Raw genomic sequence first — 18,361 nt, 5'->3', positions numbered from 1 at the left:
CAATGGTGTTGCTTTGTACCCTATAGATATTTCATGATGAGCATGAGGAGAAAATTGGAATTATCGTATCATATCTTTGTTGCTTCTCTCAGTGATATGCCTGGTATGTACGTTAGTGTATAGGAGAACTTGGTGCTTGTTTTGGGAAATCCTTTATAGCAACACATTCTCCTGATTTGTCAATGTTTTCTTTATGTCTAAGGTCGTCTGCCACATTTCAAGTTTCAAGCACCAAGATCGTTCTGACCCCTAACTGTGACCGACCAGAATATTTTATTCGGGAATATATCAAATGTATTTTTAGGAAGTTGGCTTGGCATGAGACGTAGTGCAGAGAGAATTTTCTAATTTTGTCCTCTCAATCTATGCATTCTTTTATTTGTTGTAAAGCCAATGTAATTTTTTAGTAGATATGAAAAAAATTGCTTAATGATTTAATCTTTTTAATACACCTCTAGAAGTTGCCTTCTTGAGGTCAATTTTGAGAAATCTAAATCTACATCAGGTGCCATGCAAATTCGCCAGATTTTATCAAATTTTAGGCTATATCTAAATGGGCCTCGCAAAATAATTTCACATAGAAGGTGAATTGTATGGCCTATCAGTGCATGTCAAGTGCCTTAATTGCAGTTCCTGATTCCCTATTATAAAATTGGGATTATTTGTGAGTGATGTGCACCCAATATCTAATTAGTGGAGTTGGATTCTACTGAACATTATGTATTTTGGCATTTCTCATATTTAACTTTTCTGTAATACAGAAAATGTGCTCAATCTTTACTTGTATCATAAAGAATTATGTCATCAAATTGTCAAACAAGGTGACTGACACATGAGGTTGTTAGTACAAAATTACATTAATGTCGCAAAAAATTAAAGAATGGATTTCACAACATAAAAATGCAATGTGTTGTAACATATAACTCACGAAACCATAATCAGGAGCTGGTGATAAATTGAATGGCTGTATGTTACTGCATGTGTGGCACCTTTTATGCTGAAATCAATCGTTGTATTATTTTGGCATTTTAACCTTATGGTTTTATATAATGTGTAATGTAGATCAAAGTTAAATATGTAGTTCTTTGGCAGCTGAAGACCACATTGGACTGCACGGATGGCATCCTTTTCAAGTTTAAATCAATTGGTGTCAATTTTCATTGTAACTATATGTTTTATACTTTTTGCAATTTAGATTAATGTTAAATTTGGAGTTCAAGTGCAATAAAATAAGCAATGGGCACTGTATGGCACACATGCAAGGAGTTACAATTCACCGTGGCTATTACAGAATACAATGAGTGCCTGTCACGACAATAACTAATAGTATTCCACATTACACAAAGAAGCGAAGTTCCACTCAGTGGTAGAGAACTGCACACATCAGAATATTGCATGTGGGGTGAACTTTATGATTTTACATTTTGAGCTTATTTGCATGCTATTTCCATTGCTATACATTTGAAGATTGACAACATCAGTTGGCTTTTGATTTGCATGCTTTTATGCAAAGTATTGTTGAGTCTGTTGGTCCAAAAATAGTGACAATCACTTAAAACCATTGTTGTTGATGTGTAAGGGCATGACATAATTTGCTTCATCAAATTGTAAATGATGACACGCACACACAAAAACTAGGCAAGGTTAGTTTCTCCATTCATCAAACCTTGAGATGAATAGATTTAAAGGCCTGGAGCAAAGATGAAGGATGACAATAATCCAAATTGTTCACCCTAGGATGATGAAATAATGTTAATATCATATTCTTTGAATGATATAGAAAGTGAAAAATGAATTGATACTTTGCCAATTGTGGATGGTAGAGAACTTGTGCTCTTGTAAGAGGTCAAAAGTTCAAATCTGTAGTGGGGAGGGGTTGTACACCTTATATTAAAAGCATTAATATAAGCACAATAAGAATAGCAATCGACCAAAGAGTACTGTCCTAAATTCGAGTATTGTTGAGGCAGAGCGTGCTTCGAGTACTTGAACAGTAGACTTGGTGAGCTGACTGAAAGAGTCAACTCATTGAGGTGACTGGGTGGGAGTGACTTGGCGAGCTAACCTGGAGAGTTGACCTAGGGGATGGGCTTGGTGAGAAAACTTAAAGAGTCAACTTGGTGAGTGCACTTGAATTGTCGGCTTGGCGAGTAGACTTGGGGACTTGGTGGGACATGTGGGCGAGTCGACTTGGTGAGGCGACTTGGTGACATGAATTGGTAGGCTGGCTTGGTGAGCCAACCTTAAAGAGTCAACTTTGTGAGTGTACTCGAACAATCAACTTGGTGACATGACTTGGTGGGCTTGGCGAGCCGACCTGGCGTGCGTACTTGAACAGTAGACTTGGTGAGCTGACTTAAAGAGTCAACTCGTTGAGGTGACTCGGTGGGGGTGACTTGGTGGGTTGACCTGGAGAGTTGACCTAGGGGGTAGACTTGGTGAGCGAACTTAAAGAGTTGACTTGGTGAGCATACTTGAATTGTTAGCTTGGCGAGCTGACTATGGGAGTCGGCTTGGCAAGCTGATATGGCGAGTCGACTTAAAGTGGCAACTTGGTGGTGCAAGTTGGTGAGCTGACTTATCGAGGCCACTTGGTGAGGCGACTTCGCGAAGCGACTTGGTGAGCTGACCTACTAAGTGTACTTAAAGACTAACCTTGATGAGGCGCTTTGGTGGGGTGACTTGATGACAAAACTTAAAGTGTCAACTTGGCGTGCCGACCAAGTGAGTTTACATGGTGAGCGAGCTTAGAGAAGCAACTGTATGGGACAACTTTGTAAGCACACTGAGTGAGCCCACTTGCTGGGGCAAGGTGGTAAAACCATTGGGTGAGTAGACTTCGTGAGCTGACTTAATGAGTCAACTCGTTGAGGTGACTGGGTGGGGGTGACTTGGTGAGCTGACCTGGAGAGTTGGCATAGGGGGCGGACTTGGTGAGCGAACTTAGAGAGTCGACTTGGTGAGCGTACTTCAATTGTCAGCTTGGCGAGCTGACTTGGCCGGGAGCCGGCCTGGCGATCTAACATGGTGAGTGGGCTTAAAGTGGCAACTTGGTGGGGCAAGTTGGCGAGCCGACTTAGCGAGGCCACTTAGAGACGTGACATGGCGAGCTGACTTGGTGAGCAAGCTTGATGAGCGGACCTAAAGATTGACCTTGTTGAGGCACTTTGGTGGGGTGACTTGATGACCGAACTCAAAGAGTCAACTTGGAGAGCATACTAGTGCATTTGGGTTCATTTTTGGACCTTCATTGCTCAAATTTTTGACCCAATTTTTGACCAAATTTGACCAACCCATTGGTCAAAATTTATCTAGTCGAAATTTTGACCAACTCATTGGTACATGACTTTTCTCAATCATATAACTAATTATATATTTTTCATATTAGTTACTGTCAGTGTTTTTCAGGCATTCTATAAAATAGTTCACATGCCTTGCGTATGATATGACATTTTGCATGTATCCTGCACTCTCTCTCATCCGGCTAATGATGGATTACGTAGAGTGATCTGAAACCATGATGCTAAAAAACACACCATCAAATCCAAAATGAACTTGCACTACAAATGGATTGTGGAAATCCGATATCGATAAAATTGCATGCATGTCTACCAGGACAATCACAACTTAAACATATATTTGTCCTAGCAGACATGCATGCAAAATTAACAATATCAGATTTCCACAATCCATTTGTAATGCAAGTTCGTTTTGGATTTGATTGTGTGTGTTTTTTAGCATCATGGTTTCAGATCACTCTCCGTAATCCATCATCAGCCAAATGAGAGAGTGCAAGATGCATGCAAAATGTCATATCATATGCAAGACATGTGATTGTTTTATAGAATGCCTGAAAAAAATTTACACCTATCTGTTGGTAGAAATTTCTACCTTCGTTGGTCAAAATTTTTGACCTTCATTGGTCGAAATTTCTACCTTATCTGGTCAAAATTTTTTTACCTTCGTTGGTCGAAATTTCTACCTTCATTGGTCGAAATTTTTGACCTTCAGTGGTCGAAATTTTTGACCTTCATTGGTCGAAATTTCTACCTTAATCCACAAAAAAATTTTACCCTCGTTGGTCGAAATTTCTACCTTGCTTGGTCAAAAATTTTGACCTTCATTGGTCGAAATTTTTACCTTTTTTGGTCGAAATTTTTTCTTTCATTGGTCGAAATTTCTACCTTTATTGGTCGAAATTTCGACCAATTCCTGCTAGAACTTGCACATGGCAATTGAGGTTTTTCGACCAATAGAAGGTTGGTCGAAATTTCGACCAGAAAAATTCTGACCAATGGGTTGGTCGAAGTTTGGTCGAAAATTGGGTCGAAATTTCGACCAATAATGGTCGAAAAATGGTCTCAAATGTACTAGTGTGCATAGCTTGATAGGATTGGTTGTAGGACTAGAGGGTAGGCCGGTTTTTGGGCAGATTATCAGACTACATATCATGTCTTCACATTACAGGCTATTATTGAGGAGGCCAGACACATATCTGAGAAGGTCTACTGTTGCTTTGTTGATTTTCACAAAGCTTTTGATTATTTTCCTAGGGTTGCTCTGTTTGAGAGACTTACAGAGATTGGTATTTCTGAGATGCTATGTATTGCTATTATGAGATTGTATGAGACTGTGGTTGGCAGATTCTGGACTCCTGAGGGCTTCTCGAATCCAATTCATAGTACCATTAGGGTTAAGCAGGGATGTCCTCTCTCTCCTACTTTAGTTGGGTTATATATTGATGAGCTTAAGGACTTCCTCTTGAAGTCTTCACTCCCGGGGGATGGTTGTTTTCTTCATCAAGTTCTGATATCTATCCTTCTTTTTGCAAATAATGTCGTTCTCCTTGCTTCCTCTCTAGATAGGTTACAGAGACTTCTAGATGGCTTGGCTTTTTTGTGATCAGAGACAACATGTGGTTAACTTGGGTAAGACTCGGGTCATGGTCTTTAATTTCTTAAAGACTTCTCATTATCACTTCATTTTTCAGGGTCAAGAGATTGAGATCACTTCTTCCTACACATATCTTGGGGTCATGTTTTATGGTCTATGGTTCAGTTTGAGACCAGCTATTTAACCCAGAGTTAATAAGGGTATGGGTTCTCTCACCTTGCTTGAGAAACAGTGTTTTAGACATCACTTCCAGGATACCTCATCTAAGCTATCTCTCTTAGATGCTCTAGTGCGGCCAACTATTCTTTATGGTTCTGTGGTTTGGGGCCCCTCTCTTCTTAGCTCAAATTGGGCCTCAATTAAGCAGGTTCAGACTCTATTCTTGAGGTGCATCATCAGATGTCACAGGTTTACTCCTCACAATGTCATTTTTGCTGAGTTTGGTGCTCATCCTTTCAGACTCGCGGCCATTTTTTATTTGGTTTGGTTCCTTCATCGTCTTTGTGGGTTTGCTGATACTACTGGGGACCGAAACCACTATTCCTATTTAGCTTATTGCTCCTCTATTTCTATTGTGAATGCTAAGTCTACTTCTCACACGCATTGTTGGTATGTGCAGGTTTCTTCTTTGCTGAGTTTGATTGGGATTGACATTGATCATCTCCCTCCTTTTCAGTTCTCATTGGATGCCCCTGCTCATCTTCTCCCTTCTCGACAGGAGTTAAATGAGCATGTTCGTCTTGATATCTATAAGCGTTACATTACTACTACATGAGTTAACCCTCCTGGCGAGTTACGTTCACATATGTCTTCTTATGCAGTGCACTTTTTGGAAATTTCTGATGGTATTATTGCATGTCCTAGCTATCTTTCACAGCGGTGGTCTCATTCCCTGTGGATCTCATTAGGTTCTTTCAAAGTTGGTTTTCACCGTCTTCGGGCTTAGACTGATCATCATAATAATAGTGGGGAGTGGATCTATATGCTTTATACTTTAGGGGAGGTGGAGAAAGAGGCTCATTTCCTCTTCTGATGTCCTATTTACTATGAGATTAGAGGAAGATTCTTTTGTCTATTCAGGGAGTACTTCTCTCTCCATGACTTTTTCAGCTACTATGATCAGAGATGTCTTGCACTTTATCTTTGTGAGGCCACCATGCTCCGTGATAGCACGATTCAGACACTGCTTCCTCACTGCCACTCATCTACTCAGCTCATTACTACCTTTTTTTTACACCACTATTCCCTTTGTGTGTGGCCTTCCAGCTCTATTCGGTCTAACGGGCTTTTTAGATGTGTCAGATCCCATTCAAACTATTTGCACCAGCGACACTCTTCTGTGAGAGGCCAAAGACAGTGCATGGCTTCTACACTTCGGCATATGTATCATTCAGTGACTGATTTCTTCTCGCCCAAGAAAGACTCCTAGGGCTTTCCCTGTCTCTGTTCTTTGTTGCTATTTCTTAGTTGTTTTAATTTTTGTTCGAACACCTTTTGGTGCTCCTGCTATTGTCAGCCTCACTATTGCAATCCTTTCAATTCTATAGACCTCTTTTTGGTCTTTTGTTGGACACTAATATCATTATCTTATCTTATCTTTACTAGTTTCTTTGGTTAAGTATCATATCTAGGTAAAATAGATATTCACTGTTTTTTCACCAATAACATTTTTTATTTGATCCAAAACACTCTCTCCTATCACACCAAAAAGGTTTCTAAGTTTTTTTTGTGAAGTCAAAAATGTTGTTTTCCTATGCCACCACCTAAGCTAATGAATGTTTAAAAAGTTTTTTTTTTTTTTTTTTAAATAGAATGAGAGAGAATGGATTGTGCTCGTATCTACTCCTACTGACTCAAACTTTGTAGAGCAAACACATTTTTTTTAATAGAAATGAAAATCATTGTGAATAAAACTGTGGTGTTTTTCAGGGGCCAATAGTTTCATGGGTATATGCAAAACAAACAACTAGAAATTGCAAAGATAAATCTGTGTTGGACTGCTTTAACAGAATACCTTTCACTTTTTATTTCAACTTGGAATAGTGTGATAAATTATCTGCCAAATGATTTAAGACAATGGTTCAAGTGGCACTAAAGCCCATTCTTGGTCAATACAAGGCATAATCGACTCAACCAGCATACCAAATTGAGATTTTAAAGAAAAACTAATTGTTTCCAAGCAAATGCATAGTGGTTTCCCTCTCTTTTTCACTGTGTTGTCAGGTACAGGCAAGATGTTCTGAGAAAAAAAAAAAAACTAAATTGACATAACCGGTTCAAATTTCTTGTTTGTTTTCTACATTCAGCCGCATCTGGAGTTGTTTCATAGCAACCAAAACTCAAACTGATCATATTTATAAAACTTACATACGATTTCAATCAAACCCCTTTTGTTCATGAATTTTCATTTTGGAACCATGCAATTTTGTTTAAATAGTATTAACTATAATTGATGGAAAACGATTGCGTAAGTTTATGTAATTCATTTCTAGAAACTACGAATTAATGGAGAGGAAGTCAAGTTTAACAAATCAACATATAGGTAAGTTTTAAAACAAAATGCTCTTACATCAGACAAATTACAATTCCACCAGTTTTGGAGGCACAGCAGATCTTACAAAATGTTCTTTGCGGAAAATTGAAGAATAGGGAGGGAGTATTAAGACACTTGTGTAGAAATCATTGGTAATGATTACACACAACACAGCTTTGGCAAACTTCTGATCAAGCATCTGTTATAATAAGGGAGTTTTGAAGCACCCGTTATATCATTGGACCACCATGGATGAATAAGGAATAAGATATGTTTGCACACAGGCACGCAAGGAATGGAAATAAGAGAATAAATAAGCTAAGGAAAGCGCAACATCTTCAGATTGATTGCTATTACATAAATTAGAAGGTTAAAAATCATATTGTTACAGGTGACACAAGCCACACATTATCACCACATACGGTGAACAATTTATAAACATCTCAACCTTCCTCTATAAGATATCTGACATGGATGTAGAGAAGAAAGGGACTTACAGATCACATGATAAAATAGCACAATAACTAATGAAAACATGGCACACAGGAAAATGACAAGCAATTGGTAGGGAGAGGAAATTTTAAAATGCTAATTGTATAGATATTTCGGATGCCATTGTTTTGACCAATCAATAGATAGATGACAAGGTCTTGATAATAATAATCCCTTTAAGATAAGTATATATGTTAAGTTTTCTTTTCATGTTTAAGTTCGATATATTATTAATATGTAAGGGGAAATATAAGTAGTGCTCCAAAACAATTAATAGCATCGACTAAGTAATAAGAGGAGATAATGATAAGTTATTTGGAAAGTAATAAAATAATGAGATAATTATTTTTATTAGATCTTCACTATTTATTTATTTTTGTCTCTTTCTTATTCATATTTCAATATGCATTATAAGAGCTATTTGCCTTGATTTTTTTCGTTTAAGTAATGTTCTTGCAAAAAAAGGAGGATTAATGTCAGATTTAGAGAGAGTCTGACATTCTTCAAATGTATAGGAGCTTAGAAAATTGGTGTTCAAAGGGAGATTGCGATTTAGAGGGAACCTAACATTTCATTAAGGAGCAACCTTGAAAGAGAGGGAGTAAATAGAGGATATGATTTAGTTAACTTTCTGTGATCTCGGTCATAATGATTCAGAGGGAGTAAACCATGTTGAGATGGATTCCCCAGTGATCAATAAATTGTAACAGTCAAGAGGACTACGATTCATGAATATACCTCATGATTATGTGATTTTAATGGGCCTACCCCCCATGTACTTCATGAGGAAGTGACGACTTCCAAATGATGTCACTTGTATTTGCAGAAGTTATTGAAAGGTGACAATCTTACAATAACGTAATTTTCTATTATGATGCGTATCTTACAATGTCTATGCAGATTGTGATAGATTATACTTTGCATGGTGGATGTTTATATGGTAAGCCTTATGAGAATGTGTGTGCACATACCTTATAAAAAAAAAATTAGTATATGGTGAATGTTATGCAAATTGATATTCTGGAGGGCAGTTACACAAAGTATTGGGTGAATATCATGCAACTTCATGTTCTGGAGGCCATTACACAGTGCTTGGTAAATATCTTGCATCTCAACATTTTGAAGGCCATTACTCAAAGAGTATTTGGTGAATATCATTGATATACTAATAATATCATGTGATATCAAAATGTTTTGAGTACTTGGTGAATAACAATATTCTACGAGACCAATACTCATGATATCATATGTGATATCAAACCTTATTTTGAGTATTTGGTGAATATCATGTCTTGATAGTCTGGAAGACCAATACTCTTGATATCAAATGTGATGTCAAAATGGTGGATATCTTTTGATCAAAGATATCCTTAAAATTTGTCATTCTTAATATTACCAATGGTGTAATATCTATCTTGTGTTTATCCCTCCTCGCTAAGGAGTGTTGATGTTTGATAGCTTTTGTTATATATATATATATATATATATATATATATATATATATATATATATATATGATTAAACTTATTATTATATTTTTTTATCTAATTAACGAATTGACATGTCCCATGCAGGGACACGTCTCTTCATTGTTTATTCTTAATATAAATTAGAGATTGTTGTTATTTGGAAAACACATACCAAATACATGGTAGTGCTTAGTACATTTGCAACGATCCTAGAAAACCAACAAATTATAGGTAAGATTGAACATGAGAAAAAACATTGTATAGTGAAAATATAAAGGAAACAATAGAACAATTATTCTAAATTGACAAAATATATGTTTGGGCCAGTGTTACAAGACTCGGCGAGTCTAGCATGGACTCTGTGAGTCTCGAGGCAAGCCAAGCAAAATGAAGCAAACTGCCTCACGACTCGGAGTAGGTCGAGCCCTAGCCAAGTCTTGCCTAACTCGACGAGTCCGTCGAGTCAAGTCAGCTGGTGAGCAGTGTCTAGAAAAGACAATAAAATAAAATAAAAATTAATATTTTTTTTGGGTATGTTAAGCATGACTAAGACCTGAAAAGGTCATTCTATCACTTGCAAACACAAAGAATAGAGAAAGAAAAGTTGAGGGAAGAGTATTGGGGTTTTGGGATCCGATAGTAATAATCACAGTGAAGGAGGCTAGAGCACGAGGAGACCCAGTGCAAGACCTTGAGGCCAAGAGTAATGGATTTGACTCTGATGATCATGACTATTGTGTATTTGATGTTAATTGGTTAAATGATGCATGAAAAAAACTTAAAATCCTAAATCTTTGAATTTCTTGGGTTTTTTAATTTGCTGAGTCCTCACCGAGTTCGATTATCGAGACCAAGTCCAAGGCCAATTTGGGCCCTACCAAGTCTGAGGCTGGTAACACTGGTCTGAGCTCACACCATAACAATTTTCAGATTATAATAAAGATAATTCAGCAACATCTTATAAATATTTTCATTTATCAACTTAATCTGTCTCTTTTCTTGAGGGGTAAAAAGAAACAAGTATTGACTATGAAATGTGCCCCCTGACATTGAAGCTTTAAAACAGTTGGATAGAGCGGGCATTGTGGACTTACATCAGCCTTTGAATGGGTTGTGCATACAAAACCTTTATCTTACTTCCAGGATACAGGAGGAGGGGAGATACACGGTATTTAACTAATTTTTCTCAGTAAATACAACTACCATTGTTATTCATTAAGTTACATTTCCTGACGGAGATTTTCAATATCATGTTACACTTTGCTTGCTTTCAGTTTCCTGTTTGAGTGCTAATATACACTAACAGAGATGTGTCTGCACAATACCGCAACTGTGGTAATCTCTAAAACATTATTGTGTCCTTATCTAAACCTAGCCATACACAATGAAAATTGTAAGTAATAATGCATACCAGAAAGATTGGATTGTGGGATGGATCAGACAAATGCAGAGGCAAGAAGTGAGACTGCAACAGCATTCTATTCCGGCCTCTGGTTTTGGAATAATCGCCAATCAGTGACCTCTTCTTAACCTTCTTATCTTAGCCTGTGTAGATGAGGTCAGTATTTCCTGAAAATCCCCCACACTGTAGCAGCCCATTTCCATGCAGAAAAAGAAAACCCGTTGCCACATGCTATACCACAAAGGCGGATATGGTGAAGATGCCAAGGGAGGAGCTTCTGAAGACTCTTTCCATTTTGGTACCAGCATGCCTGAGCCTCCTCGTCTCTCTACCAGAAACGCATGTTTCAGCTTCATGTTCTACAATGTTGTGAAGATAAAGACGACTAAGAGCCTCTATTTTGAACTTTTCCTCGCCTGTGAGTAAAGTCTTCCATGGTTCCTTTTTCTCTTGCCGTCAACAAAGATATTCTTCAAAACCTAATCAGTATCACTCCATATTTGAACATCAAATACTTGCTCGGAACCTTCAACTCATCTTTCAGTGAACCTATTACTCACTGAAATGTGGTCTTCTTCAATCGCTTGACTCTTCAATTTAGCAGGCAAGCAAAAAAGCTCTCTGCTAGCCTCAAAGCTTGCTGAATCCGATGCTTTACTTTTCAACTAAGATTTCTTTCTGCAAAACTCAAATTTCACTGATCCAGATCTTTTTAAACAGCATTAACTCCTCATTTTAGGGACTCTAGTTTTTATTGATGGATGTTTTCATATCTACATGTGACTGCAATATGTCGCTGGGAAGTTGAGATTGAGAAATTATATTTTATTAAAAATTATAGAAACCAAATGTTATATTTAGCGTGTCGCCTATTTGAATTCTTGAAATCCCATGAATACCATAATAGACCTGCCCAAGGCAGGAAGTAATAAGAAGTGATGCACGTGGCATATTATACATCTGGTTTCATTGAGTCAACAGAATGGCTTGGATTTCCAAATGCTCACAAAATTCACTAATAGAAATTGAAAATTAAAGCTGGTCCCTTCTTTATCACACCACATTTGATACTGCAGTTTGTTTATTGAGAACCCATGCTCACAATTGCTGCAATTAGCATCGCCAAAAGAAGACTCTCCTTGTTTCAAATTGTAGAACTGGTTCGTATATGTCAAACCAACTTGTCTTACAACAATTTTGGAAAGAAAATTGGTTGCAGTATAATTAGCAATCACTTCAAATGATATTGATGAGTCTTTAACAGTTGTTCCATAGCAGATGCTTAACACTCAGGTGTGATTGCTAACTTTTCAATATGGAAGCAGAGAAATATGTCTCTCTTCCTCAACCACATCTTTCAGTAGATGTCTTGAATCTGGAATATGCCCAACAGCCTTCATCTTCCTAAAAAAATGTCAAACTTTTCCAAATTCTACAGTGCTTGTGGGTGTGATCTCTCCTCTACACAAAAAGCATGTACAATTTCATGGTCTCCAATCCAACTACATCCAGGTTTTTTGGTAATTCCTTTATCTTTCATCAATTTTCTTATCATTTGAACCTCAGCCCACTTGCCCACATCTGCATAGATGTTTGACAGAAGAACATAAGTTGCAGTATTTTTAGTGTCCAGCTCAAAAAGAAGAGTTGCTGAAAATACTCCCAACCTTATATTTTTATATGATCTACAGGCACCAAGCAAACACATCCACAAAACAACCACAGGTTTAATTGGCATTTTGATGATAAAGTTTAGACTTTCGTCAAGATAACCGGCACGGCCAAGAAGGTCAACCATGCACACATAATGGTCAAGTCTGGGTATAGTGCAATGTGAGTCACTTATTCCATTGAAGTATTTACAGCCCTCATCTACTAAACCCGCATGGCTGCATGCTAATAAAACACATGTAAAGCTTACATGATCAGGTTGTGTTCCAGAGTGCTTCATTAGTTCAAAGAAGTTGAGAGCATCTTTGCAAAAACCATTTTGTGCATATCCTCCAACCATGGCATTCCACGAGACAACATCTCTTTGAGGTATTTTGTCAAATTGTTCACGTGCTTTGTGTATGCTTCCACATTTTGCATACATATCTACCAGGGCATTTGCAACTGTAGTATGTGACAAAAGCCCACTTTCCATTATGCTTTGATGGATGTCCATACCCTGTTCTAGAGCTCCAATTTTGGCACAAGCTGGGAGGATGCTGGCAAAGGTTGTGGAGTCTGGCTTTACACCTGTCAATTGCATTTTCTTAAAGAAAGCTATAGCCTCTTCAGCAAGCCCATTTTGCACAAATCCTGCAATCATTGCAGTCCAGGAGATGACATCTGGTTGAGGTATTTCTTTAAAAAGGCGTAAAGCTTCATCAGGAACACCATTTTGAGCATATCCTGCAATCATTGCAGTCCATGAGATCACATCTCTTTGAGGCATTTTCTCAAACAATACATGTGCCTTCTGTAAGCTTCCACATTTTGCATACATGTCTATCAGGGCATTAACAACTAGAACATCTGATGATAACCCGCATTCTATCACAATTTGATGAATGTCCATTCCCTGTTGTAAAGCTCCCATTTGGGCACAGGCTGGAAGGATGTTGGCAAAGGCTGTGGAGTTCGGCTCTACACCAGCCAAATGCATTTGTTTAAAAGCCTCCAAGGCTTTTTCAGCAAACCCGTTTACCGCATATCCTGCAATGATGGTATTCCAAGAGATGAGATCTGGTTGTGGCATTTCTGTGAAAAGCTTTAAAGCCTCCTCCATAACACCACTCTGTGCATATCCCGCAATAATTGCAGTCCATGAAACTACATTTTTTTTAGGCATTCTGTTAAACACTCTGCGTGCCTTTTGTATTCTTCCACATTTCGCATACATGTCTATCAGGGCATTTGCAACTACTACGTCTGACAAAAATCCAAATTCGATTATGCTTTCGTGTATGCCCATACCCTTTTCAAGGGATCTCATTTCAGCACAGGCTGGTAGGATGCTGGCAAAGGTTGCCCGGTCTGGCTTTATACCTGCCAAACGCATTTGCTTAAATGTCTCCGTTGCCATTTCAACAAATCCATTTTGGGCATATCCTGCAACCACAGCATTCCACGAAACCGCATTCCTTTGAGGCATTTCTTTGAAAATCTTTAGCGCCTCGTCAAGATAACCATTTTGTGCATACCCAGCAATCATTGCATTCCACGAGATCACATTTTTCTCAGGCATATTGTCAAACAGTTCCCGTGCTTTATCTATGCTTCCACATTTTGCATACATATCTAGCAGAGCACTTGCAACTACAACATCTGAGGAAAATCCCCTTTCTATTATGCTTTGATGGAAGCCCACTCCCTGCTCCAAATCTCTTATTTTGGCACAAGCAGGTAGTATGGTGGCGAAGGCGAAGTGATCGGGTTCAACCCCTGCTCGTTGCATTTGGTGAAACAATGCCAATGCCTCCTGAGGAAACCCATCTCTTCGGTAAGCTGCGATTATGGTATTCCATGAGGAGACACTTCGCTTTTTCATGTCGTCAAAAACTTTCCGAGCATTCGCCAAACTTCCGCATTTGACATACATGTCAATAAGCTTATTTTGAAAAAGTGTACTTGTAACAAATGGAAATTTCCTGTAAGTGATGAGAGTGGATTTGTGTACCATGTGAAAGCGCATTATTGGCAATGCAGGTCTGCAACAGTTGAAAATATGCAGAAGAATTTACAGGGGGTGTGTGTGTCGTAAGCAGAATGTGTAGCGCCTCCTTCAACTGATCCTTTCTACATGATGCTCTGAGATTAAGATTGCTAGTCGATTTCAATGGAATTGGCATTGTCTGAGAATGTTCGAAGCGTGAAATATGTGCATTGTAATTCAATCTACTTCGACCATAATGATGATGATGAGAATGAAACAGTGTCACTACTTTCGTCTTCAAAAATGGTACGATGGTCATTTATATTTTGCTTTTGTTTTCAAGATTGACATTGAGATGACAATATCAGTCTCTATCAGGTTTCACTACCCATTGCTGATGGCAATTCTCAAGTTGCATTTCCTTGCATTTATATTTTCCTTTTGTTTTCAAGATTGACATTGAGATGACAATATCAGGCTCTATCAGGTTTCACTACCCATTGCTGATGGCAATTCTCAAGTTGCATTTCCTTGTTTGCAGCACTGCACTGCAGGAATGATGTTCAGGCTGATTCACCTCCCTCGTGTTTGGACCGTAGAGCATTTGAATTTTAATTTAAATATGGATGCTTTTCCGGGGGTATTTGGTGTATTGAAGGGAGTGAATTCAAATTAAAAAGGGATAAAGTGAGAACCCAGTCAATTATAATATTCAATTCTCGTTGTAATATCATAATATAACATATTATAGAAAATATCTACTATTTACCAATTGATGTGTTTAATGGGTCTTCTATTATTGAAGGTTTTAAAAATAAAGTTACAAGCAAATTGGGCTTATCTATTGAAGTAAAAATTGTGCTTAATCATTGAATGAACTCTATAATGTGTGCTAGAGTTGGAGTAGTATTGGGATGGATGACCTCTACGGAAGTCTCAATGCTTCACCTTTTTGAACATTACATGGGCCAATGAATTTGACTCAAACTTGCACATTTGAATTCTAATAGTAATAATACAAGATTAGATTTTTTATAATATCAGCTTTTTATTTTTTCATAAAAGATGACTTGGTATAATATATTAGATAATTTAGCATTATAGCAAAAAGTATATATATAGCATCTCTCATCTTATTGATCCCATTGTTAAACCTTTAGTGGATAGTGCTCAAGAGATAGGTTATGTTCATCCCTTTACAAGTGTTGAGGTTTCCTTACCATCTTCCATTTCTATTCCTCGCATTTTCACTTATGTGACTAGTGCCTCTTGTTACCACTTCAATTCAATTTTTCAATCCTACGCATGTGAGTTTTCCTAATGCTACTCTTCTGACAAGTGTTCCATGTGCTTCATTTCCTTCATCTATATCATCTTACCATAAAGTTCCCTTTGCATATTTCAATCCTCTTCTTATCACTTCTATCATGTTTCATTCTTCTTCCGATATTCCCTCTTGTAACACATTCAATGTGTGTCTTACTATCATTTCATCTACCAAGTCCACCATTGATAGACTAGTACAAATGATCTCTTCTTTGCAAAAACCAATTGATTCCTTCACTAAATCCAAATTCAACATTCCCACATTTAGCATTGCTAGTCCTTTGTCCTTAGACATTATTTGATTCGTTATTCCTCAACATGTTGAGATACCTTATCTTGAGACTTAAAATGCTACGGGCGATTATGTGAGTCATGTTAAAATATTTCAAAGCTTGCATTGTGATTTTGCTCACGACTATAGTTTTATGACTAAGTTGCTCACTAGGACCTTTTGAGTCAAAGCTTTGCAATAGAATTATTCCTTACCTCCTTATTCTAGTGTCAATGCTTTCATTCAATGATTTCAAAACAATATTCATCCTCAAGTTTCTTTGATGGCTTTAATGTGTTGTAAATATGGAGTTAAAGAAAAAAATAGTGATTGTTGGTAGATTTGAACATTTACATACTCTAATTTCTTATGGTGTGCTTGATGTTGATATACAATGCATATTTATTTCTAATTTACGAAAACAATATTAGATCTATAAGATTTCCCTCACAAAATTTACTTATTTTTTCATAATTATGTGTAGTGCTTCATTATTATCAACTACAAGTGAGTCATTTTGAGAGAAACATTCCAATAAATCCTTTCACCATCGATAAGATAGATGATGCATCTCATCCTAGTAAGTTTCATAATCCTAACAACTACATCAAGATAAACATATTATCCAACTGAATTAATGATCAAGTAGCAACAACATCTAAATGTGTGACTTCCTTGTCTATTATTTTTAGACCTAATTGTTTTTATACTTCGTCATCTAAATTTTTTCATAATGTGATGAAAAAGTTAATTAATGATAACATTATTAAGATTCATCTTATCAAATTGATTGACCCAAACATGCATCTTTGTAGATAATTTGATCCCAAAACCTTTTGTCAACACCATTATCAAATTGGTCGTGACATTAGAAGATGCTATTTTTTGAATGTTATCCAAGATCTCATTGATTTTAATGTTGTGTCTATTTTAGTTGATGTTAATCATGGAGATAAATATATTGCACCTTCTAATCAAAATTTTCATATTTGCACTAGTTCTTTACCATCTCCCTCCACCACCACTATTGTGCAATTCTCTTCTTCTACTACATATATTATTTACAATGATAAATTTGAAGAAGCCAACCATGTTGAGCATGCCCAATTCCTCTCTTGAACCTAAACCTTGCATTACATTTTATCATGTTGAGACAATTAAAGCACTTGATGGTCCTCTCTACATTACTACTAGGGTTTCTCTTATTCCTTCATGTGACATCCTTGTTGACCCTTCTTCCATGGTGAATGTTATAATTAAAGATCATCTTTTCAATAAAAACTTACAAAAGGATTTCTATGATACATTTACTTCTTGGATTCAAACTTGTAATGGCTTTCTTTATCATCCTCAGGGTTCTATTACTCTCCCTTTAGAAATTTGTGGTAAAATTGTGGATACTACCTTCATTGTCATTCCTACTTCCAAATTTCAAGTTAAGCTTGGTCTTCCTTGGTTCTCTTCTATGCAAGTCATTGCTTATTTGATTGATAAATATCTTAAGTTTTCTCTTGATGTTAAGATCAAGACCATTAACCATAGTCTTTATCATCCTTCTCAACCTCGCAATATTTTTAGCTTGATTTATTTTGGCCTTCCATACCCTAAACACCACAACTCATCCCGGTTATCTCTTTTGATCTTATCAATATTTTAAAATCCAAAATATTTGTGAACTTAGTAATCCTGAGCTTGATCCTAGTCATGGTCTTCTCCCTATTCAATGTATTCCTCCTTTATCAACTTTTACACCTCCTATTCAACATCCTCTTATTGCTATGTCTTAACCTATTGTGATTCCTTCTATTATTCCTTCCCAAGCATAAATGGACCCGATATTAATTGATTTCACCCCATCTTAAACATGTATTAAGACTAAACATAACTCATGTTCTTTTGATTTTTTTTGCAAGCATAAAGATAGAGCTTGTGCTTGTATTTCCCAAACTATTTCATCACATCATACACCTTTTTCTTTACTTCCCTTTGACCATTATGTGACTGAACTTGTGGAGGAAGTGAAATTGAATAAGGTTTAATGGATAAACATGATATTTCTATTTGCATCTTGGATCTGTACCATTTTAAATTGGAAGCACTCTAATTTAATGAAGGTTTAGCACCTATTTAATGTGGGATCAACATGTTCTCTATCTCTTTCATTTTCACTTCCCTTTTCTGTCCCTTCTTGTAGGTGGAATTGGGGTAAAAGCTAATAGAGCCTCTTTAAAGCTCCTAATCCACTTCTGGCACCGAAATAGGGCTTCCTCAAAATCTAGGCATAATTTTAGGATTCTAAGACCTGTTTTGGGGTCCCTAGATTGTCCTTTGGGTT

At 37.0% G+C, this 18,361-nt stretch overlaps 1 pseudogene; it reads right to left on the bottom strand.

Moving 5' to 3' along the window:
• Positions 1–10,333: 10,333 nt before the first annotated feature.
• On the bottom strand, positions 10,334–15,002 carry LOC149529027 (pentatricopeptide repeat-containing protein At2g13600-like; annotated as a pseudogene).
• Between the last annotated feature and the right edge of the window lie 3,359 nt (positions 15,003–18,361).

Source organism: Cupressus sempervirens, chromosome 11, assembly GCF_028749045.1.
Source record: "Cupressus sempervirens isolate cs-2001-9-10 chromosome 11, ASM2874904v1, whole genome shotgun sequence".
In the NCBI taxonomy this organism is placed as follows: Eukaryota; Viridiplantae; Streptophyta; class Pinopsida; order Cupressales; family Cupressaceae; genus Cupressus; species Cupressus sempervirens.
This window is presented reverse-complemented; position numbering and strand designations above follow the sequence as displayed.